General features: G+C 45.9%; 1 long non-coding RNA gene across 3 annotated transcripts in view; it reads right to left on the bottom strand.

Moving 5' to 3' along the window:
- The window catches only part of LOC310763581, a 28,300-nt gene that overhangs the window by 711 nt on the left and 4,341 nt on the right, over positions 1–23,248 (bottom strand). For 2 of the 3 annotated variants that reach the window (XR_014548673.1, XR_014548674.1), the window contains exon 3: positions 191–319. This is a non-coding gene — a long non-coding RNA (uncharacterized lncRNA). Of the gene's footprint in view, positions 1–190; positions 1,397–1,432; positions 2,569–23,248 lie in introns of those variants that run through there. The other variant, XR_014548675.1, reaches the window with a different exon arrangement.

Below are 23,248 nucleotides of genomic sequence, written 5' to 3'. Positions count from 1 at the left end.
TCAAGCTTGTTTTAACTGAGTCTTACATCAGTCAGCACAGCAACTTCCCTGTTCCTGGGGGCTGTTCATTTCCTTGTTTCTGCATGCCTAAAAACTGAGCAGAATTTGGATCTCTAAGAAGTTCACTCTATTTTAATTTTAAGGCTAATTTCCTGTCTTTGTGGACCCATAGATGAAAACATGCAGTTACCGTTCTTATAAAAGGTTGCTGCAGCAGAGAGGTGGGATCCTGCATCACTCTCCATCCTCTTATCTTGGCATCCGCTTTAAGTTCCGTAAGCAGCGCTCGTCTCCTCTTGCAACCACACCATGAAATATCCTATAGTTAAAAAAATCAAAAATTATGCAAACTCTCAAAATGCCAGGATCAAAAATAAACATGCAGATTGGAGCCATTTCATACAGAAAGGCACATCTGCATTAACTGATGGTTTACAGACATTGTTTTTGCATGTGGAATTTGCAGCAGGGTTGGCTGTGAAGGGTGACATTTAAGCAGAAGATGGCAAAACAAAATTTGCTCACATTTTATATTTCATAAATCTGGTATGTGGTGAGCAGTTATCAACAGGGGAAAGGGAAAGCATTCATGGGGCAAACACAACATCCTCCTCCAGTTTACATCTCCAGAAGGCGGATTGCGGACCAAATTTCAAACTAGTGTAAAGCAGGTGGTTTTTAGCCCTGTTTTCTTTTTCTTTTTCCAAATTGCCATATCCAAGGGGAAATAAGAGATCTCTGTATTTGGGGCAATACTTTATAAACCCCTTTTATAGGGATCAACAAAGCAGGTTGATCGCCAGGAATTCCAATGGCGCCTTTCCATTTTTCTCTGTAACCTGCTTGCCCCAGGTGAATTGACCAACTCTCTTTTAATTCACCTATATTTGTCTGAGACGATTCAAACAATTGTTTGCTTGTCACAGACACTCACAAGAACAAGCTTTTATGTTCCAGGCCTACGGAAGTTACCTATATCCACATCTGTGCTATATACTGTATGCCATTAACACCCCCAAATTATAAGGTTGTAGCAGGAAATCATTCTGTAAATATACCTGCTTTTTTATCTCATCCAGTGCACACAAAGAAATATTGGGCAAACAGAAACTGTTTCAGTGCTTCCTCAAACCTCATCCCAAATTCGGCTTTATCCAGCTAGGGTCCCTACATCGCTCAACAATTTAAACACACACATACACACCAGTTGCTCATGCATTTATGACTCTGTTTGGGGAACGGCACATGTACTATTGCCCATTTGACTAGTGTTAAATGTACCCCAGAATGTCTGGGAAGGAAAATAGCTAACTGGGTCAACTGAAAACTTGTTAGGTCCTTGAAGCCCCAACTTTGGCTATCCCAGAAAAGTGAGAGTATAAGAACACTGACACATCTCACCTACTTAAAATTATCTGGTTCAGGAAAACACAAATAAAGGAAGATGGAACTGAGAATAGTCATGGTCTTTTACTTACACTGGTAGAAAAGAAGGGGAATATGTGTCTGTCCATAACCACTGGCTTGATTTGGGGCCCGCTGACATAGATAATGTTACATTGATTTTGATTTGGCCTGGCATGATCATATAGAGAGTAAGCAATTCTATTTGGAACATCCTATGCAAAGGACTAGTAGGCTGAGTCTTAGTCTTTCCACCTTGTCTTCTGAAGAGCCACCTGCAAATGTGTATTACATTTGCCAAAGAATTTCTTGTGTTGGCCCCTGCTGTTACAGTTGGTGGGTTGCATTGTAAAGCAGTATTATAGTTAAGTTTAGTAACCGACAAGGGGGGATTTACGTGATGATATTCTACGGAAGACAACCATCAATATTCATATAGATTCAACTGGACTGGACTATGCGGGACATGCAAAAATTATTTAATATTTTGTTATTTGCGGGGGGAAATTTGCTGCTTTGTAGGAAGATGATGTTTGTAACGTGAAGGCAATTCCTCTTGTATATAAGCCCATTCTCCATCTTCATCATGCTAGTGATTGAAACAGGCTCACCTCATCGTGTAGATAAAAGAACGCACCGTCTGTACTGTTCGAATCGCATTGTGCTCACTGAAAACAAAGCTCTGTGTTCAATAAAGCACAGCACAAACTCGGACTCTGTGGGAACAAACAAGCCTGACAAGGCCTTTTCCCTGGCAACCTCCAGCAGCCCCCCCCCCCAAAAAAAAGTGGTTTACTTTACCACTACTCTCTTTTTTTAATAAAATAAAAAAACCTAAACAAAAAAATTGAAAAGGCAGGGAAAGAAAAACACACAAAAAAAGTTGAATGGGGGAAAATATTCTCTATGCAAAAGAAAAAAAATGAAGAAAATGTTAGCATCTTTTGCATTTCTGCCCATGTGTCCTGATTCCTCTACTTTTGCTGCCATGATATATTTCTCCATTGCTCTCCCTATGGTTTTGCTCCCCTTCCACAGAGGGCTGTCTGATGGCCAACGCAAATAGGTGAATTGAAGACTTTGGAGGGGGTTTTTCCCCCCTTGGGACCTTATTTGGGCATGCTGTGCCACTTTGTGCTTTCTGTTTCCCCAGCTGTACAATAGGAATAAAAAGAAAACACCCTAACCTGGCGGGGTGTTGTGATTCTTTGCTTGCTAGTATCGCCTGAGTATTTGGACACCTTTGGAGAGAAATCTCGGGGGATGTTTGGGGCTGGCAACCAATATTACCCTCTGTTATCTCCCTCTCGTCCGTCTTGTCATGTTGTTCTTTCATTTAACTGGCCTCTTCAGCTGAATCTCCTCCCTAAATTCATCCCAGGTAGACAAAGGAACAACCTTGACTGTATCTACTTTTCTGTGTTGGGGGAAAGGATCCCAGAAGCTCCTGCCACTGACATAGTCCACAGGGAATATGAACCACAGCCTTCTTTACGACAGCCAGGAATGGCTCAGCCGCAAAAAGGGGAAAGTGGGAGGGCGGGGGGAGTTTATAGAATGGTAGGGATGGGAGGAGATAGACCATTTCTGTTGCAACAGACACCTTGGGTGATCTGTAAGTGTTCTTTAAAAGAATAGTGTCTTTAGTGGTGATGAGCCCTCGTGGAGAGACAGGGCTGTTGCATGTTTTCTCGCCCATGGATAGTGACAATTAAAATACAGAGGAAAAGATTCTGAACTAATCACAGACCAATGTGAAGCTATTAAACTGTCAAAAAACAAAAAAACAAAACAAATGACACTCTTATCTCCTCTTGAGTCTTCCTTTAAAGAAAATCTGAAGTATTTTCTCACACTGAACTGTCTAAAATCATTCATAACCTTTGCGGTAAGAGCACTTACACGTGGTAGCTTGGTTTATTTTGGGGATAAGGTAAAGGGACCCCTGACCATTAGGTCCAGTCGCGGACGACTCTGGGGTTGTGGCGCTTATCTCACTTTAATGGCCAAGGGAGCTGGCATACAGCTTCCGGGTCACGTGGCCAGCATGACTAAGCTGCTTCTGGCAGACCAGAACAGCGCACGGAAACACCGTTTACCTTCCCGCCGGAGCAGTACTTATTTATCTACTTGCACTTGACATGCTTACAAACTGCTAGGTTGGCAAGAGCTGGGACTGAGCAACGGGAGCTCACCCCGTCGCGGGGATTCGAACCGCCAACCTTCTGATCGGCAAGCCCTAGGCTCTGTGATTTAGACCACAGCGCCGGAAAGACAAATGTGAGTTACATAGCAACTTGGAACCAGTACTATATTTCTAGAAAAAGAGGTGCCATGGACCCTCCGTTGTTATCTCAGAATGGCAATGGTGCCCATCTGAAAGGTTCCAGAGCTCCAGTGAGCTCCTGCTGGGGAAAAAAGGCCTGCTTGGAACTAAATTAATTTGGATCCTACCCACACAAGTTTCTGCCCATTTTGTTTCCACACATTTTAGGGTGCAGACTGATGAAACTAAGAAAGGAGGAGCCACGACTGCTAGGACCTTCTGTCCTTGTCACCCTCCAAGCTGTTGCATCTCCACCTGGCCATTCTTCATTTCTTTGTTTTTATTTCTTATCTGCCCAAAACCAACCAATTTCTTTTTTATGTCAGCCTGTGACACAGAGACCCGTAGCTTGCTTATCTCTGTTTGCTCACTTCCTCCCAACCCAGCCTTTTATTTTTAAATTGAGTCACCTCTGAGATACCCAAGATAAGGGATATCCCCAACCTGGTGTCCTCTGTATGTTTTGGACTCTACAATAACCACAAGGACCAGCCAGCACTTGGTCAGGGTAGGCTGACTTGATCCCTACCTAAACTGTAAACTGGCACAAGAAAATACAAGGGTGGTAGTAAACGCTAGTCTTTTCTGAACAGTGCTATTTTTCCAGAAAAGGAGGTGCCAGAACTCACCATGAATGCCTCTCTTGTTCTCTTATAATGGCAATGGTGCCTACCTGAGAGGTGCCGGAACTGAGTTCCAGCTGGGGGGAAAGCCCTTACTCTGAGTAGACCCACTGAAGTTGATGGACATGACTAGCTTGGGTTCATTGATTTTAAAGGGTCTATTCTGAGTTGAAAACAAACCATAGTTTTAACCACAAATTTAAGTGAGTGGGAAGCCCAACTCTAGAAGGTCTAAGCGGTAATACATACCGTATTTTTTGCTCTATAAGACGCACCAGACCACAAGACGCACCTAGTTTTTGGAGGAGGAAAACAAGAAAAAAAATATTCTGAATCTCAGAAGCCAGAACAGCAAGAGGGATCGCTGCACAGTGAAAGCAGCAATCCCTCTTGCTGCTCTGGCTTCTGGGATAGCTGTGCAGCCTGCATTCGCTCCATAAGATGCACACACATTTCCCCTTACTTTTTAGGAGGGAAAAAGTGAGTCTTATAGAGCAAAAAATACAGTATATTTACGACAGTGCTATTGGTGCTATTTTAGATGCTTCATGAAAGTTTCAAAGGCGAGAGGACTAGAATATTAGTGGACCAAAGGTAGGGCTGGGAAGGAAAGGAGGGAGTCTAAAGTTTGTATAGTTACTTAACTCCTTGGCTCGGGGTCACACAACTCCACACCCTCCAACAGTCATCTGGTGAAAATAGGGACATCCTAAGAAAAAACAGGACATTCCAGGATCAAATCAGAAACTGGGATGGCTTCTGTAAATCCAGGACTGTCCCTGGAAAATAGGGAGACTTGGAGGGTCCCCAGCTCTGTCGTGCAAATGCAACAAAAAGGCCTTTGTTGCCACTATTCCTGCCACAGTAGAGACCTGGAAATGAGCTCCATGCTGCGTTTAGGAAAATTAAGCCCAGAGTTTCTGCCCCTTGCTTTGCACTCAACACCCTAGCCATCATTAACCAGGAAGCAAGCCTCTGAAAGGTAGTGGGAAAGTTTGTATATAGAGGCAACCTTGCTAATCAGTATCTCATTCTAGAGATCACCTAGGCTGGTGGGGCAACCAGTGTGGTGCTCTGCAAATGTTGTTGGTGTGCCATTGCCAACAGCCTCTGCCACCATGGCAAGGGGGCAAGGGATGGGCATTGTAGCTCAACAACATCTAGAGCAGTGTTTCTCAACCTTGGGTCCCCAGATGTTGTTGGACTACAACTCCCATCATCCCTGAGCTCTGGCCTTGCTAGCTAGGGATGATGGGAGTTGTAGGCCAAAAACATCTGGGGACCCAAGGTTGAGAAAGGCTGATCTAGAGGGTCCACATTGGATACCCCTCTCCAAAGCCACCAGCAAAGCAACAGATACCAATGGCCAAATCTTGAAAACTGTTGGGTCTAGCATTCTTCACAATCACATTAGCCTCCCAGCCCCCATGGAGGCTATAAGCTACAATGGGTCATATTTGTAAAGAACCAGTCTGATATAGGGACACCCAGATGCAAATCCCTGACAGGGGAGAAAATTAGGCTTTACTTCACCCAGGTCAAAGACTCAGTTTTGTGCACACACCTTACATACATTTGCATACACACAGGCAGGGAGCTTCAATGGTGCCTCTCTGGAGGCCAAAAAACCTGGCTAGCCCCTCTGTACCTATGGCCCTGATCCCTTGGTAGCCATTAAACTCACCTGGTGAATGACTGTCTAATGCAATTAGAGTGTAGTGAGGAAACACAAAGGCAAGAGAGCATGCTACCCTGCATTCATTTCAGAAACTGTGGTGCAAAAATGTAATTAAGAAATTTAGATGGTAATGGCACTCCACCATAGGTATCAAAGATGTTACCACCACATCGAAAGCTCTCCATGTGAAGTACTGGATACAGATAAAATTAATTTTTGCATTCCTTCCCTCACAAACTAACAGCATGATGTTGCACCCATTATTTTAACGTAGTATGAATTGCAGTTGTTGAGAATCCAATTGTTCCACTGAACAGTAGATTGGAAACAAGATTCTGCATTCATTAAAATTCAATCTTGACGAGAGTCTGATCTTAACCTTTAACGCTTAGAGGGGGAAAAGTGTTCACACAAGCAGTAAATATTGAAACTAGAGCTGTCAAGGGCTTTGTTTTGGTTTTTGTTGATTAACCACCTCACTTTACCTTACTAATGAATTCATGAACCAAGGAAAATAAATATATATAAGTACTGAAGTCCAGCCTTCCTTATTAACCAATTTAGTTAAAGCAACGCTTTCGCTTCACTATACGATATCAACAAATCCTTTCTTATTTGGGAAATTAAATGGTTTAAAATGCACTGAGCATGAAAAGACACCAGGCATCTACTTTGCAAAAGTTGGCATAACCCCTATTTGCTGAATCACAAGATAAGTTCCAGATGAATTTTGCCAGTAATTACATGGGTGCATTGATTAAAGCATTCAGCTCTAATTTCCATTCTCCTTTATGGGGATTTCCATCCCTTCTCTGATTAGCTAAAACTGTGGCAACAATGTTAAATATTGGCTTCCATCAGCCACCTTTGGGCATAAGTTGTTAGCCTGATGTTCCAAACCGGCTGGGGAGAAAGTCCTGAATTCTCTAGGTTGTCTTGTGTACTTACAGGGCATTTTCAGGGCCACCTGTCAGTGGTCTAGAGCAGTGTTCCCCAACCTTGGGCCTCCAGCTGTTTTTGGACTACAACTCCCATCATCCCTCGCTAGCAAGACCAGTGGTCAAGGAATGATGGGAATTGTAGTGCAAAAATAGCTGGAGGCCCAAGGTTGGGGAACACTGGTCTAGAGGATGTGTATCCCCAGCCAAACAGTAAAATCTCACACAGAGGCATGGCTACAAAAGGCCAAGTCCTCACACTGCATCATAGCTGTCAACTTACAGATTTGAAAATAAGGGGCCAGCAGCCTCGAAAATAAGGGATCAGCAGCCAAAATAAGGGATTTTAATCAACCAGCAGCCAAACGAAGCCTCAAGTGGTGGTTCCCATAGCACAGCAACCCAGCAAAGGGGATGCAGCAAGGAAAACCACCATCACCTCTCTGCTGGGAAGCGCTGAGCAAAGGCGAGTCCCCAGGCAATGCGGCCAATTTGATCGGCACAAGGCATGCAAGCTCCACCCCCCAGTCGTTCTTAGACTCCTTATTGGGTGAGCAATGCAGCCAAGCAACACAGTTGGAGCCTCCCTCCTCCCTGGCCGGCAGGGAGGGAGGGAGAGGAGCTGCTTCCTTTGAAACCTGGGAAATTTAAGGGACATCATCAATAAGGGACAGCAGCGGGACATGGCGCTGGGATAAGGGACTGTCCCACCAAATAAGGGATGCTTGACAGCTATGCACTGCATGCTTCCTGAGTGTCACGTGGCAGGACATAAATACAGCAAATAAAAAGTAGCCGCATATCCTAAGGCCTTCCTTGAATTGATGCCGGATGAGGATGAATGCCCATCACTCAAGATCGCAAGTCGGTAAGGCATCAGGACAGAAACAGAACTACAGACCCTCCAACATTTCTCCAATGAAAATAGGGATGTCCTATTCCATAACAACAATAATAACAATCATCATCATCATTTTATTATTTATAACCTGCCCATCTGACTGGGTTGCCCCAGCCACTCTGGACAGTTTCCAACATATATAAATACAGTGGTACCTCAGGTTAAGTACTTAATTCGTTCCGGAGGTCCGTACTTAACCTGAAGCACCACTTTAGCTAATGGGGCCTGCTGCTGCTGCCGCGCCACCGGAGCCCAATTTATGTTCTCATCCTGAAGCATAGCTGTCAAGTGTCCCTTATTTGAAGGGACAGTCCCTTATTCCAGCGCCATGTCCCGCTGCTGTCCTTTATTGATGGATGTCCCTTAAATGTCCCTTAAATGATGTCCCTTAAATTTCAAAGGAAGCAGCTCCTCTCCCTCCCTCCCTCCCTGCCAGCCAGGGAGGAGGGAGGCTCCAACTGTGTTGCTTCGCTGTGTTGCTCACCTAATAAGAAGTCTAAGAACGACTGGGGGGTGGAGCTTGCATGCCTTGTGTGTGGCTAGTTAATGCAAGCTGAGGGGGGTTTTGAATGCTAGACGCCATTTTGTTCCTTTTTTGAGGAAAAAAGGCTTAATTACTATCGGGAGGACTCAAATGCACAGTGCAAGGGTAGAAGCGGGAAGAGTAAAGGCTTAATTACTATGCAAGGGACTGAAATTTGCTACGCAACAGTAAAAACAGAAGCTCATGGACCCCGTTTGGGTTCCGGGGCAAAGTTCCGGGGCAAAGCGTATGTAACCTGAGGTACCACTGTACATAACAAAACAAATTTCCCTATACAAGGCTGCCTTCAGATGTCATCTAAAGGTCTCCTTGGCTTGCGGATTGTATAACTCCATACCCTCTAACATTTCTCCAGTAAAAATTGGGGTGTCGTACCATACCCTCCAATATTTCTCTGATGAAACTAGGGATGTCCTAAGGAAAAGCGGGACATTCTGGGATCAAATCAGAAACCGGGACAGCTTCTGTAAATCCAGGACTGTCCCTGGAAAATAGGGACACTTGGAGGGTTTGGAACTATAACTGAGGATCCAGGCAGGACTGAATGCTAAGCCATCAGACCAGGGCAATCATGGAAGTTTCATGGGAAAAGGAAGGCATGCCAGGGTCCTCACCTGGAAGGAAGTAAGAAGGGTAGCTGTTTGGGAAACATGGCAGCAAATCAGAAATCAAAGTTTGGGAGTGCATGAAAAACCAACACAGCAAAAGCAGCTGGTGGCTTGTTGTATGGTTAACCCCTAAATTAATAGATTGGCTAATCAGAGCTTTGGTTGTACTCAGCCAACCCAAATTTGCTTGGTATGAGCAGTTTAATAGGCGTAAAATTCCAGCGCTTCAGCCATGGCTCAGTATGAGGAGCAGCTGTTTGTTGGGCTGATTTGATGGGTGCTTTCGTTTGTTGACTTTAACCCAGTTATCTCCCAGTGACATCAGCATACTTGGCAGCCCATGCTGGCTTTCATCTCGCTCCAGGTAGTTAAGCCATTATAACATTTTCAGGGTGCTAAGTAAAGGCCAGCCTTAGCACAGTACTCCAAAGAAGTGATGCTGCTATTGGGAATGCACAGAGGCAGAAAATCCTTCCCACTTACCGTATTTTTCGCTCTATAGGACGCACCCGACCATAGGACGCACCTTGTTTTAGAGGAGGAGAACAAGAAACAAAAATTCTCCCCCTCTCTGCTCAGCGCCCCTTCAGCGAAGCGGCAGGAGAAACGGAGCCCCTTCCATTTCTCCTCCCGCTTGGCTGAAGGGGCGCTGTGCAGCTCTCCCTCTCTGCTGAAGCCAGGAGAGTCTTGCTCTCCCGGCCTCAGCAAAAGGAACCAGAAGCCTGCAGAGCACAGCGGGAACTCGCCTGTGCTCCGAAGGCTTCGGGCGGCTATCCCTGAAGCCTGGAGAGAGAGAGGTGTCAGTGCACACCGACCCCTCTCGCTCTCCAGGCTTCAGTGAAAGCAACGCGAAGCCTCCGGAGCGCGGAGGGAGCGCTCCCTCTGCGCTTCAGAGGCTTTGCATTGCTATCGCTGAAGCCAAGGAGCCTGCATTCACTCCATAGGACGCACACACATTTCCCCTTAATTTTTGGAGGGGGAAAAGTGCGTCCTATAGAGCGAAAAATACGGTACTTGCTGCTTGTCTTTTCAGTGTTGGCCTGAGAGACATGTGGATTTCTCACCTCGACCTCTTGGTCTAGGAGGTGGCATGGGCAGAGATGCAATATGCAGCAGAGCAAGGATGGGGAACCTGTGACCTTCCCAACGTTGTTGGACTCTAGTTCCCATCAGCCCTTGCCAGCACAGGAAATGTTTAAGGATGGTGGGAGTTGTAGTTCAGCGTCGTCTGAAAGGCCACGAGTTTCCCATCCTTGCATCAGGGAATACATTTTCTGTCGCTATGCTTAGCCTGTCCAGGGAGGCCCAATTCACCTTTTGCCTGAAAAGTTGATCACAGACCATAGTTCTATGACATCATACCCTCCAACGTTTCTCTGATGAAAATAGGAACGTCCTATTAAATTATTATTAATATTAATATTAATATACCCTGCCCATCTGACTGGGCTGCCCCAGCCACTCTGGGCAACTTCCATCAATTAATAATAATAATAATAATAATAATAATAATAATAATAATAATAATAATAAATACACTAAATACACAGAACAGTAAAAATACACAGAACACTAAAAACAGAATAAAATTTCAAACATTAAAAACTTCCCTAAAAAGGGCTGCCTTCAGATGTCTTCTAAAGGTCAGATAGTTGTTTATTTCCTTGACATCTGATGGGAGGGCATTCCACAGGGAGGGCGCCACTACCAAGAAGGCCCTCTGCCTGGTTCCTTGTAACCTCACTTCTCTCAGTGAGGAAACCGCCAGAAAGCCCTCGGAGCTGGACCTCAGTGTCCGGGCTGAACGATGGGGTTGGAGACGCTCCTTCAGGTATACTGGGCCGAGGCCGTATAAAACGTAATAAAACATTACAAAACTTCCCTATACACGGCTGCCTTCAGATGTCTTCTAAAGATTGTATAGTTTCTTATCTCCTTGACTGGGGGGGTGAATACCCTCCAACATTTCCCTGATGGAAATAGGGACGTCCTAAGGAAAAGCAGGACATTCCACTATCAAATCAGAAACCGGGGTGGCTTCTGTAAATCTGGGACTGTCCCTGGAAAATGGGGACACTTGGAGAATCTGTATTATTTCTCCTTTATAGTGTTACAAGCCTTCCTGAGGGCCTATCAGAGTGCGGGGTGTGTGCTTTCAAATTTAGATGTAACAGCAGGAAAAACAAAGGGGAAAGGGACAAATTGTCTTCCTTTTTCAAGCACCCTTATAACTTTAAGCACCTTTCTTTCCTTCACCCCCTTTTCTCGGTTAATAAAACAAAGGAATATTGGGCAGCCATACCTGTGTTAGAGCGGAAATTCAAGGTGGAATCACAGAAAGTGCCAGCAGTACAGATCAAAATGGTGGCAGCTTCACCCACCTTTTCCCATTCCCGCTCTCCCCTTAATTTCTTCCTTCTCTTCCCCCTACCCCCACCCATACCATGGATGCTCAGCTGATTCTAATTCAATTTCTCTGCCTATTGTTTATTTCACGCTCCCTGTGTAAAGTGTCAAATGCTGATGTTCCGTCAGGCCCAGACTGTTGTTTGCATTTGTCATTCACTCCTTGTTAAAAAATAAGGCTGGGTTGCACCCGCCTTGGCACGCTCTGCTGGGAAATTCCCCATGGTGAAATTAGTCCATTTAGATGGAAAGTTTTGTGTCACTCCCCTGTCTAAATTGGCAGATCCGGCTCTTCTGCAAAACCCAGTAAACTGTGAACTTTGATGCACCTGCCAATCAAATGCATATTTTGCAAGCAAAGCCAGATGACAAGAGCAGCGGAATGGGCTCCTCCGATTGGCTGGCCTCATTTAGGCATATCAGAAGATGCTTGCCAGTCACGCAGTAAAGCCCTCTGGTCCCGGGGACTCCCTTAACAGAATCTGTCCTCCTCATGCGAGGATGGGTAGGAGGACAGAGGTGTTGCAGGAGATCGCAGTGCAGTTTGGATGCAATAGGCAGCCTGGTCCTATTCCGCTGGGCTTTTCTGAGCGCCAAGGAAACAGAACCTTCTGCATCATGGCATCCTTTTCAAAGCCAACTCATTGGTCACAACACAGCTGAGGAAGATGAACATGTCCTTTTCACAGTACTGGAGAGCAGCAATAATGTTACCACATGGGCAGGAGTAAAAAAAAGGATTGTACACTTCACAGTTTAACATGAAGCTGGCTCATCTGTGCTGCCCAAATCAATATGCAAACCGAAACGCAGCTATCCTGCAAAATTTGCCCTTCTCCAAATTGTGAAGTGCAGTTCTTCAGCCAAATAGTGTGCATGCACACACCTATTTACATAAAATAATGTGGAAAATGCTTTATATAAGACAGTGCTATTTTTATAGAAAAAGAAGGGCCGGAACTCACCCTGAACTTCTCCCTTGTTCTCTTATACAGTGGTACCTCAGGTTAAGTACTTAATTCGTTCTGGAGGTCTGTTCTTAACCTGAAACTGTTCTTAACCTGAAGCACCACTTTAGCTAATGGGGCCTCCTACTGCTGTGCCACCAGAGCACGATTCTGTTCTCATCCTGAAGGAAAGTTCTTAACCTGAAGCACTTTTTCTGGGTTAGCGGAGTTTGTAACCTGAAGCGTATGTAACCTGAAGCGTATGTAACCCGAGGTACCACTGTAATGGCAATGGCGCCCACCTGAGAGGTGCCAGAGTTCTGGAGAGTGCCAGCTTTTAAAAAAGCCTTGATGTGAGGGGAAATGCATATATTACGGGAAAGACAAAAACCGCAAACTGATGCAGAAATGGGCTTAGCTAAACTGAAGATTTGGAAAATGAAAGAAAACGAAATTGACCGATTTGCCCATCCCGATGCACTCCAAAGGTTGCAGGTGGAAATGGAACGAGACAACCCAGCTCCACAAAAAGTGGGTGGCAGCCAAAGCCAGAGGGGCAGAGACCCAGAGGCACCTAGGGACTGAAAGGTGGCCATCACTGTGCTTTGGCAGTATGTTCCTGTGAAGACCAAGTCATGGTGCAGCCGTTCTTCACAGCGATGCTTCACAACTATAATTTTCTCTCTGTGTGTTGGGAACACATCAAGTGCAAAGCAACCTGACAGTATTGGTCCAATGGGACACCTCAGTGTTGTGGGGGGGAAAGGAGAACATTCCCTGTTTAACTGATCCCACAGCCACTCTTGAATTTCCCTCCTAGGCGAATGAGTCCATCCTTCCATCTGATAAGGAAACTTCTCCCAGTACGTTTCCGAGCACAATTCGGTGTTGGTGCTGACCTTTAAAGCCCTAAATGGCCTTGGTCCTGTATACCTGAAGGAGCGTCTCCACCCCTGTCGTTCAGCCCAGACACTCAGATCCAGTGCCCAGGGCCTTCTGGCGGTTCCCTCATTGCGAGAAGTGAGATTACAGGGAACCAGACAGAGGGCCTTCTCAGTAGTGGCGCCCACCCTGTGGAACACCCTCCCTTCAGATGTGAAGGAAATAAGCAGCTATCCTATATTTAAAAGACATCTGAAGGCAGCTCTGTTCAGGGAAGTTTTTAATATTTAACGCTGTACTGTTTTTAACACTTGATTGGGAGCTGCTCAGAGTGGCTGGGGAAACTCAGCCTGATGGGCGGGGTATAAATAAATTATTATTATTATTATTATTATTATTATTATTATTATTATTACTATTATTATTATTATTATTATTATTATTATTATTATTATTATCCTGCTTTCGGGGACGTGGAGAATTTGTGCAGAAAACCCAAAGCAATAATATGCACACTGCACTTGGGGAACTCCTCTTGCCTCTACCTGGAGAGGCTGCCCAAGCGCAGGCGGTGAATTTGTCAAGCTCACAGTGCTCAGAGAGAATATTAACCGAGCGCCAGTTCCTCCAAAAGCTCTTCTCTGACCATGAATATAAAGTGAGGTTCTTCACTTGTGCAGTCAGCATTATACTGAACAAGCTGCTTTACAGGATCGTGTTCCAGGGTTATTTAATGTTAACTCAACCTTACATGGGAAAAATGGAAAACTTAAGAGATACTGAAACCGACAGATTCCTCCTTTCCTATGAAGCGGCAGAGGTTCCAGTTAAGGTAAAGGCAAAGGTACCCCTGACCTTCAGGTCCAGTCACGGACGACTCTGGGGTTGCAGCGCTCATCTTGCTTTACTGGCCGAGGGAGCCGCCATTTGTCCACAATCAGTTTTTCCGGGTCATGTGGCCAGCATGACTATATCGCTTCTGGAGAAACCAGAGCAGTGCACGGAAACACAGTTTACCTTCCCGCTGGAGCGGTGCCTATTTATCTACTTGCACTTTGACGTGCTTTCGAACTGCTAGGTTGGCAGGAGCAAGGACCAAGCAACGGGAGCTCACCCTGTCATGGGGATTCGAACCGCCAACCTTCTGATCGGCAAGCCCTAGGCTCTATGGTTTAGACCACAGCGCCACCCGTGTCCCTAGAGGTTCCAGTTACTTTACCTTAAAAAGCTCTGCCACCCCTTGGAGGGGCAGTGGAGCTCCCTTCCCCTCTGCTGCAGGAGACAAAGTCACCAGAGGGGGCAGCAGAGCTTTTGTCAACATTTGCAAGCTGCCTCCATTTTTACCCAGAACACATCGTAGAATCATGGATTAGTAGAGTTGGCAGGGACCCCGAGAGTCATCTAGTCCAACCCCCTGCAATGCAGGAATCTCAGCTAAAGCATCCATGGCAGGTGACCACCCAACCTCTCCTTAAAAACCTCCAGCAAAGGAGAGTGTCCACCACCTTCTGAAGGAGACCGTTCCACTGTTGAACAGCTCTTCCTGTCAGAAAGTTCTTCCTGGTGTTTAATCGGAATCTCCTTTCTTGTAACTTGAAGCCATTGGTTCGAGTCCCACCTTCCAGAGCAGGAGAAAACAAGCTTGTTCCCTCTTCCATGTGACAGTGCTTTAGATATTTGAAGATTTGCTATCGTATCTCCTCAGACATAACATGTTCAAAACCATCAGTCCTGACCAGAACCGTGGGGTTTCTTAACTATATTTATGAGTCACCCTAAAACAGAATTTATTTGGGCAAGGGTGTGTGTGTCTATGTTAAAAACAGGGAACTTGAAACAATATCATAAAATACTGTTGCACGCCACCCCAGTATCCGAAAAATGAGAGATTCCAGGGGTTACAGGCACTTATCCAGTTTCTTTGGAAAGAGGGACAGCAGAGACACTGATGTCTTTATGATGTATGGTTCATTTACACAAATCACAAGCCTACGATGGAGGGGCTCACAGCATTAACATCCCAGAAGGTCTTGCTTCTCCCAAAGCCACAGCCTTGGATTCAAGCAGAAATCAGGCATGGCTCTCGCCCTCAGGTTTCCTCCTGCTTCTAGCTCATACACTCAACTTTGGCTTTCCCCCTGGCAGCTTTCTTTCTTATATTTATGACCCATACTTGGGGGCCATTTCCAAGAAGCTGGTCTGGCTATCCCAACAGTTGAATCCTCCATTAGATTTCAACCCTTGCTGGATCCAGGAGTGAGAAAGGACTCAGACATACAGCCTAAACCACCCCCTGAAAAATCCAGCTCACAACAATACAATGAAATCCAGCAAGCGAGATCCACTGTGATTCCATCTGATCACAGTGAAAACAAAAGCAATCTCATAGGGCTAAATGCACATCCTAAAAAGGTAAAGGACCCCTGACAGTTCAGTCCAGTCGCAGATGACTCTGGGGTTGCGGCACTCATCTTGCTTTACAGGCCGAGGGAGCCAGCGTTTGTCCGCAGACAGTTTTTCCAGGTCATGTGGCCAGCATGACTAAGCCGCTTTTGGCGCAACGGAACACCAAAACCAGAGCAGCGCACTGAAACGCCGTTTACCTTTCCACCACAGTGGTACCTATTTATCTACTTGCACTTTTGGCCGTGCTTTCACACTACTAGGTGGGTAGGAGCTGGGACTGAGCAACGGGAGTTCACCCCATCGTGGGGATTCAAACTGCTGACCTTCTGATTGGCAAGCCCAAGAGGCTCAGTGGTTTAGACCACTGCACCACCCACGTCCCCTAAAACGCACATTCTATCTGACTTAAAAGCAAATGCTAAAAAATTACATCAAAAATCCAAATGATGTTGAATGGATTAAAAGATTTTACAAGCATTAAAACAGTAATACTTGTGGTCTTCTATGAAAGACAATTCTGCCAGGATATGCAAGTTTTGAGTATTTTCAGAATATGTGAATGCCTTCTCGTGTTCTAAGCCATATCATGCTAATTTAAAAGAAGGTAACACGAGAGACTAAATATCAGTGGTAAAGAATAATATTTACATCTCCAGCATAGTAATTATGGTAAGATTGAAATCCACCTGTAGTCTACTAATAAAGACTTGGCCAAAGGTTCTCCAATGAGGACTTCTAGCTGACTGCAAAGCTGGCCTCTTTCACCTTCAGCTGCTATCGCTTGTCTCATGGTAATGGCCTCAGCACTCCTCTCGGGAGCTGCCCTTCACACCTCTGAATCGCCTTAGAATCATAGAGTTGGAAGGGACTACAAGGGTCATCTAGTCCAACCCCATGCAATGCAGGAATCTTTCGCCCAAGGTGAGGCTCAAACTCACAACCTTGAGATTAACAGTCTCATTCTCTACCAAGTGAGCTATCCCTACATCATTCCAAGGGGGATTGGTGGAAGGGGATGGAATATAATTTTCCATTTGGTGATCAAATAGCGTGTACAACCACCATATCCAATTTAAAGTGGAGGAAAGAAAAAGGTGAAGCTAAAGGTAAAGGACCCCTGGATGGTTAAGTCCAGTCAAAGGCGACTATGGGGTTGCGGCGCTCATCTCGCTTTCAGGCCAAGGGAGCCGGTGTTTGTCCACAGACAGCTTTCTGGATCATGTGGCCAGCATGACTAAACCACTTCTGGCGCAACGGAACACTGTGACAGAAACCAGAGCACACAGAAACACATTTACCTTCTCGCCGTAGTGGTACCTATTTATCTACTTGCACTGGGGTGCTTTCAAACTGCTAGATTGACAGGAGCTGGGGCAGAGTAACGGGAGCTCACTCCGTCGTGGGGATTTGAACCGCTGACTTTGTGAGCACCAAGCCCAAGAGGCTCAGTGGTTTAGACCACAGCGCCATCTGTGTCTGAGCGATACCCACTAAGGCATGTCCACACTTCCACTTGGCCCGCTGTTTCCCCCTGGAGTAACCCCCCTGCTTACTGCTGAAATGGAACAAACATCCACCGGTTTTTCTGTGGATTGAAGTTTGTTCCGTGTCAGTGATAAATAGCAGGTTTTCCCAGGGAGAGTGGGGGAGAAACTTCGACACGTGCTTTCTAAGAATGGAACCAGCAGAAGTGTGGATGATGAGCCCTAAAGTCTACAGAGTAGACTCACTGAAATTAGTGGACTTGTTACATGGGTCTACTAGCAGATGACTAACATTGAATACTGTATATTGAAGGTCCGTATAGTTAAAGCTATGGTTTTCCCAGTAGTGATGTATGGAAGTGAGAGCTGGACCATAAAGAAGGCTGATCGCCGAAGAATTGATGCTTTTGAATTATGGTGCTGGAGGAGACTCTTGAGAGTCCCATGGACATCAAGAAGATCAAACCTATCCATTCTTAAGGAAATCAGCCCTGAGTGCTCACTGGAAGGACGCTGAGGCTCCAGTACTTTGGCCACCTCATGAGAAGGGAAGACTCCCTGGAAAAGACCCTGATGTTGGGAAAGATGGAGGGCACAAAGAGAAGGGGACGACAGAGGACGCGATGGTTGGACAGTGTTCTCGAAGCTATGAACAAACTGCGGGAGGCAGTGGAAGACAGGAGTGCCTGGCGTGCTCTGGTCCAGGGGGTCACGAAGAGTCGGACACGACTAAACGACTAAACAACAACAAACAACATTGAATACCATCCACCACACTGCAACATCTTCCTTGAACAGTGAAATAGCAGACAGCTTTTTGTTTGACTTTTGAGAATTTACTCAGTCCCTTGCACCTCTATATTTTTTTTCAAAAGGGGAGGAAGAAAGATGCAAGGTATATTGCAATGGGCTCTCGATTGTTGCCCTGTAATCAGTATCGTTAGTCATACTGCTTTTTTCTTAGTCTTGTTTTCCACCATGGGGACGAGGATGAAATCTGACAGCATCATGCAATGCTTGCTGCTGAATATCAATGCAGACAAATGAAGGAAGATAAAATAAACTCTGTACATTAGTCAGCAAAACATGCAGTCATCCAGATGGGGGGAAGTTGCAGTCAATGACAAGTATTTGTTGCGTCAGTATGTCTGTCTGTCAATCAGCAATAAGGCTGGATGATCACTAAGTCCACAGATTTTAGAATATTGAGAATCCAAACATTAGGTAACAGAAAAAGCCAAATCTGGATAAATCACAAGTTTTGCATGCTAAAAATGGTACATCTGACTGTTTATGCTCTTGGCATTGCTAAGCCCCTGATTATCATGCCAAACAAACTCAAATAACAGCTGTCAAATTTGTCACATTCTTCTAAAATGAGAAGTAACTCAGTCGTGTGCTAATCCAAGGCTGCTTCTGTAGGGTTTAGGGCTTCGTGATTGGTCTTGGTGACTTGAATGCTAAGAGCCCACTCGAACATTGGGCCCAGAAAGAACTACATATACCCCGGGCAGCCAAGAAAACTTTTGCCGGCTCTTGTGGGTCCCGTCCATGTTTGAATCGGGAACTTGGCAAGGGAAGTGTCTGCATTTGCCAAGAGGGTGAGAGAATAACCAGGACACTCTCCTCTGTTCAACATGATGGAGTGGGGTGGGGGAAGAGATGGTGAACGGAATGTGGCTCTTTCTATTTTTAGCTGCCTCCCAGTTGTCGCCTTTCCTCCTTTCTCGCCTCCTCCTCTTCCTCTTCCTCCTCCTCCCATGCCTTCCTTTCTTTGCAAACTCCTGGCACAGGCATCCACTGCCCTGCCCATCTCCCCCTCCTCCCCTCCAGGAACCCCTCCGGTATACAGCACTGTCAACCCAAACACATGATAAATTGCCCTGTCAAAACAATTCATTCAGGGACCAATTAATTCCACAGAAATGAACCAGGAACCTTCAGTTGCTGAAAAACTCCAAGTGCAGAGAGCGAGGAGACTTGCTCTGTAAGTGAGATAGCAAAAGGGGAAAGGAGGAGGAGGAGAAGGAGCAGAGAAAGAGAGAGAGAGAGAGAGAAGGCTTGGGAAGTTAGTCTGACAGAAATTGGTCATTTAATGCTTAAGTGCACTGTAGACAGCCCCTGTCATAGCAGCCAACATGGTAAGAACTCCCCCTGTGCTTTATTTATTAATTATATGTAACAGCAAGGGGGACACGTCACTGTCTCAGTGTGGACTCGTCACCTTTACTGCTCATTGTCCCACAGCATGCAGGCAAAGGGAATGCAGAAAGAAGTCTGCAGAATTAAATGGAAGCTGAAGGGTCGAGCGTTGAGACCAGGGCTGATCTACAGAAGTTCTCCCTGCCCTCCCCGGCCATTGTGGGTTACTTACAGATAGGCACGAGTAGGTGAAGAGTGTCTAAACCAGCTTTCCCCAAACTGGTGCCCTCCAAAATGTTGCTGGACTACAAGTTCCATCAGCCCCAGCCAACATGGCCACTGGTCGGGGGATGATGGTGTAGGATGTGAAACACAAGAGCAGTCAAGTACAACATTCCTAGAGTGAACATGTTTGCACATGGGAAGGAATGTTTGTCCAGCCAGCAGGTAAACTTCCTGTTTCCTTCTGGGCTGGGACAGACTTCCTCTGCATGTGACTAGAGGTGGGTGTGGCCTCACCTGTGCAGGTAATGACAAAAAGCACAGGGTAGGGCAGCCATCTGTCTCTCTTTCACCACATGCATCGAAGAAACAACATCTACTAAGCCAAAGATGCCCTCTTGGTTTCCAGCCAAGAGAGGACAAAGGGACTGTCTTCTTACGAGATAGATTCCAAGTGTATGTTACTTCATTAAGCTAAGTCTGCCTTCTGGGATCTGATTGTGAACAGAATGTGAGTAAACTCTTTTTATACTTTTGTAAAAGACTGTGTCGTCTCTTATATTTTATGAGGGAATAAGGGGAAATTACCAGAATAGTTATTATAGAGGCTTTAGCGAGCCAGAGCAAATGCATCCGTTGCAAAGCTTAAAATAAAGGGGAATGTTTCTCTGCTGAAATTGTGGAACTTGTTAACACAAGTTGGATAAGGATATAATCAGACAATATATCCTCTCCTGCATCCCTGAACATTCCCACAGATGGGAGTTGTAGTCTAAAGCTCATGTTGCAGAAGGCTGGTCCAAACCAACTTTTCAACCCACCCCAGGTAATTCCCAGCTATCGGCCGCACTATTTCACAGGGGCATGAACATGCTCATCGCAAGGACACAGACACAGAGCCCTCCTTGTTAATTAGATTGTGCAGCTTGGGATCCTACCGGAGTCCAAGATGCGCTGCATAAATTTCCAAAGGTTTTTTTAAAAAAAATCTATTTCACATTTTATTGTATTGTTTTCCTGCTTTGTTGTTTGCCACCCTGGACTCCTTTGGGAGGAAGGATGGGGCAGAAGTAATAGTAATATTAATTCTTCGTGGTCTTGAACCTGAACTGGTGGCAGTGGTGGAGTCACGCAACCTGAGAAAACAATGGTTGTTCGCCATTCATTCACAAATGTTGCAATTATTATTTGTAAAAGGTAAAGGTAAAGGGACCCCTGACCATTAGGTCCAGTCGTGGATGACTCGGGGGTTGCGGCGCTCATCTCGCTTTATTGGCCAAGGGAGCCGGCGTACAGCTTCCGGGGCATGTGGCCAGCATGACTAAGCCGCTTCTGGAGAACCAGAGCAGCGCACAGAAACGCCGTTTACCTTGCCGCCGGAGCAGTACCTATTGATCTACTTGCACTTTGACGTGCTTTCGAACTCCTAGGTTGGCAGGAGCAGGGACCGAGCAACGGGAGCTCACCCCGTCGCGGGGATTTGAACTGCCGACCTTCTGATCGGCAAGTCCTAGGCTCTGTGGTTTAACCCACAGCACCACCCACGTCCCACATTATTTGTATTACTAACTGATTAAATTTTGATACTTCATCTAAGGATCATAGGGCGGTTTGCAATAGAAAAACACAAAAATATGTACCATAGTAACAAGCAAAAACAATGCCACTACCACCACCCCAATTGTAATAACAATTGCTTAAGAGTCTGCTGTATTTCTGGAATACAATTGCTGCCTGAATCTCCTTTTTGTCTGGCAATTGTAGCTGAAGCAGAATTAGGAGCCCAGGCAGCTAACAAACACCGCCAGGAACAGAAACAGCTGGTATGAGATCCCAGGAAAGACACTTACAAAGATCATAGCTCTAGTTGGTCTAGTAAGTGGGTGAATCAGTAATCTTTAGGCTCTCTCGGAAGAAATGGCAGCCAGCACTCTCACGTGTTCCTTTTCCCCTCTGTCCATTTCAAATGCAACATTTCCTTTTCAATTATCACATTTTGAATCTGAGGAGGGGGGAATCACTGAGATTTCAGTATTTAATATTGGAGCAGCGATGAAAGCAGCACTATTCATATTGCAGAGGCAAGCTCCGAATTTTCAGACTTAGCGTATTTTTCGCTCTATAGGACGCACCCGACCATAGGACGCACCTTGTTTTAGAGGGGGAGAACAAGAAAAAAAAATCTCCCCCTCTCTGCTCAGCGCCCCTTCAGCAAAGCAGCAGGAGAAACGGAGCCCCTTCCATTTCTCCTCCCCCTTGGCTGAAGGGGCGCTGCGCAGCTCTCCCTCTCTGCTGAAGCCGGGAGAGTCTTGCTCTCCCGGCTTCAGCAAAAGGAACCTGAAGCCTCTGGAGCACAGCGGGAACTCACGCTGTGTTCCGAAGGCTTCAGGCAGCTATCCCTGAAGCCTGGAGAGCGAGAGGGGTTGGTGCGCACCCACCCCTCTGGCTCTCCAGGCTTCAGCGAAAGCAACGCGAAGCCTCCGGAGCACGGAGGGAGCACTTCCTCTGCACTTCAGAGGTTTCACGTTGCTATCACTGAAACCAAGGAGCCTGCATTTGCTCCATAGGACGCACACACATTTCCCCTTAATTTTTGGAGGGGAAAAAGTGCGTCCTATAGAGTGAAAAATACGGTACATCTCAGATCTCAGCTTTTAAATAATGACAAAGATGAAATTCAGATCTACTAAATCTGGACTTCCCGCGGAAATGGATTTCGTATTTTCAGCGTATGGTGTGCCGGGAGCAAATGCTGCGTGTTGGTTTTCATAAAAACAATCCTAGAATGGATTTTGCTACTACCCAAGTATTTTGACACCTGGTTGAAAAGCAGCACGTGACCCTATCAGGCCTGCGAGACGTTATGCGACTTACAGATTGTCAATGGATATGCATGACTGCATGGCTTGGAAAACTGCATTTGCTAATAATCAAAGCCACCCTACCAGCTGAAATAAAATGTAACTGTATACCATCTATAGCAGGGGTCAGCAAACTTTTTCAGCAGGGGGCCAGTCCACCGTCCCTCAGACATTGTGGGGAGCCAGAGTGGGGAGCCACAAATAACCGAGAGATGCATTTAAATAAAATCACACCTTCTACTCATGTAAACAGGACGCGGGTGGCACTGTGGGTTAAACCACAGAGCCTAGGACTTGCCGATCAGAAAGTCGGTGGTTCGAATCCCCGCGACGGGGTGAGCTCCCGTTGCTCGGTCCCTGTTCCTGCCAACCTAGCAGTTTGAAAGCACGTCAAAGTGCAAGTAGATAAATAGGTACCGTTCCAGTGGGAAGGTAAACAGCGTTTCCGTGCGCTGTTCTGGTTCGCCAGAAGCGGCTTAGTCAGGCTGGCCACATGACCCGGAAGCTGTACGCCGGCTCCCTTGGTCAATAAAGCGAGATGAGCGCTGCAACCCCAGAGTCAGCCACGACTGGATCTAATGGTCAGGGGTCCCTTTACCTTTACTCATGTAAAAACACCAGGCAGGCCCCACAAATAACCCAGAGATGCATTTTAAATGACACATTCTACTAATGTAAAAACACGCTGATTCCCGGACCGCCTGCAGGCCGGATTTAGAAGGCGATTGGGCCGGATCTGGCCTCCGGGCCTTAGTTTGCCTACCCATGATCTACAAGGTATTTCTGTTGATTTTGAACAATGAGCAGTACACATCCTTGCTGCAACTGGAAGATTTATGATAAGCTGAGGGTCGACTTCTTGTTTTTATTATTTTA

The sequence above is a fragment of the Podarcis filfolensis genome (assembly GCF_964270895.1).
Source record: "Podarcis filfolensis genome assembly, chromosome: 5".
Lineage (NCBI taxonomy): Eukaryota > Metazoa > Chordata > Lepidosauria > Squamata > Lacertidae > Podarcis > Podarcis filfolensis.
Note: the sequence above shows the minus strand (reverse complement) of the source record. Positions and strands in the feature narration are given on the sequence as shown.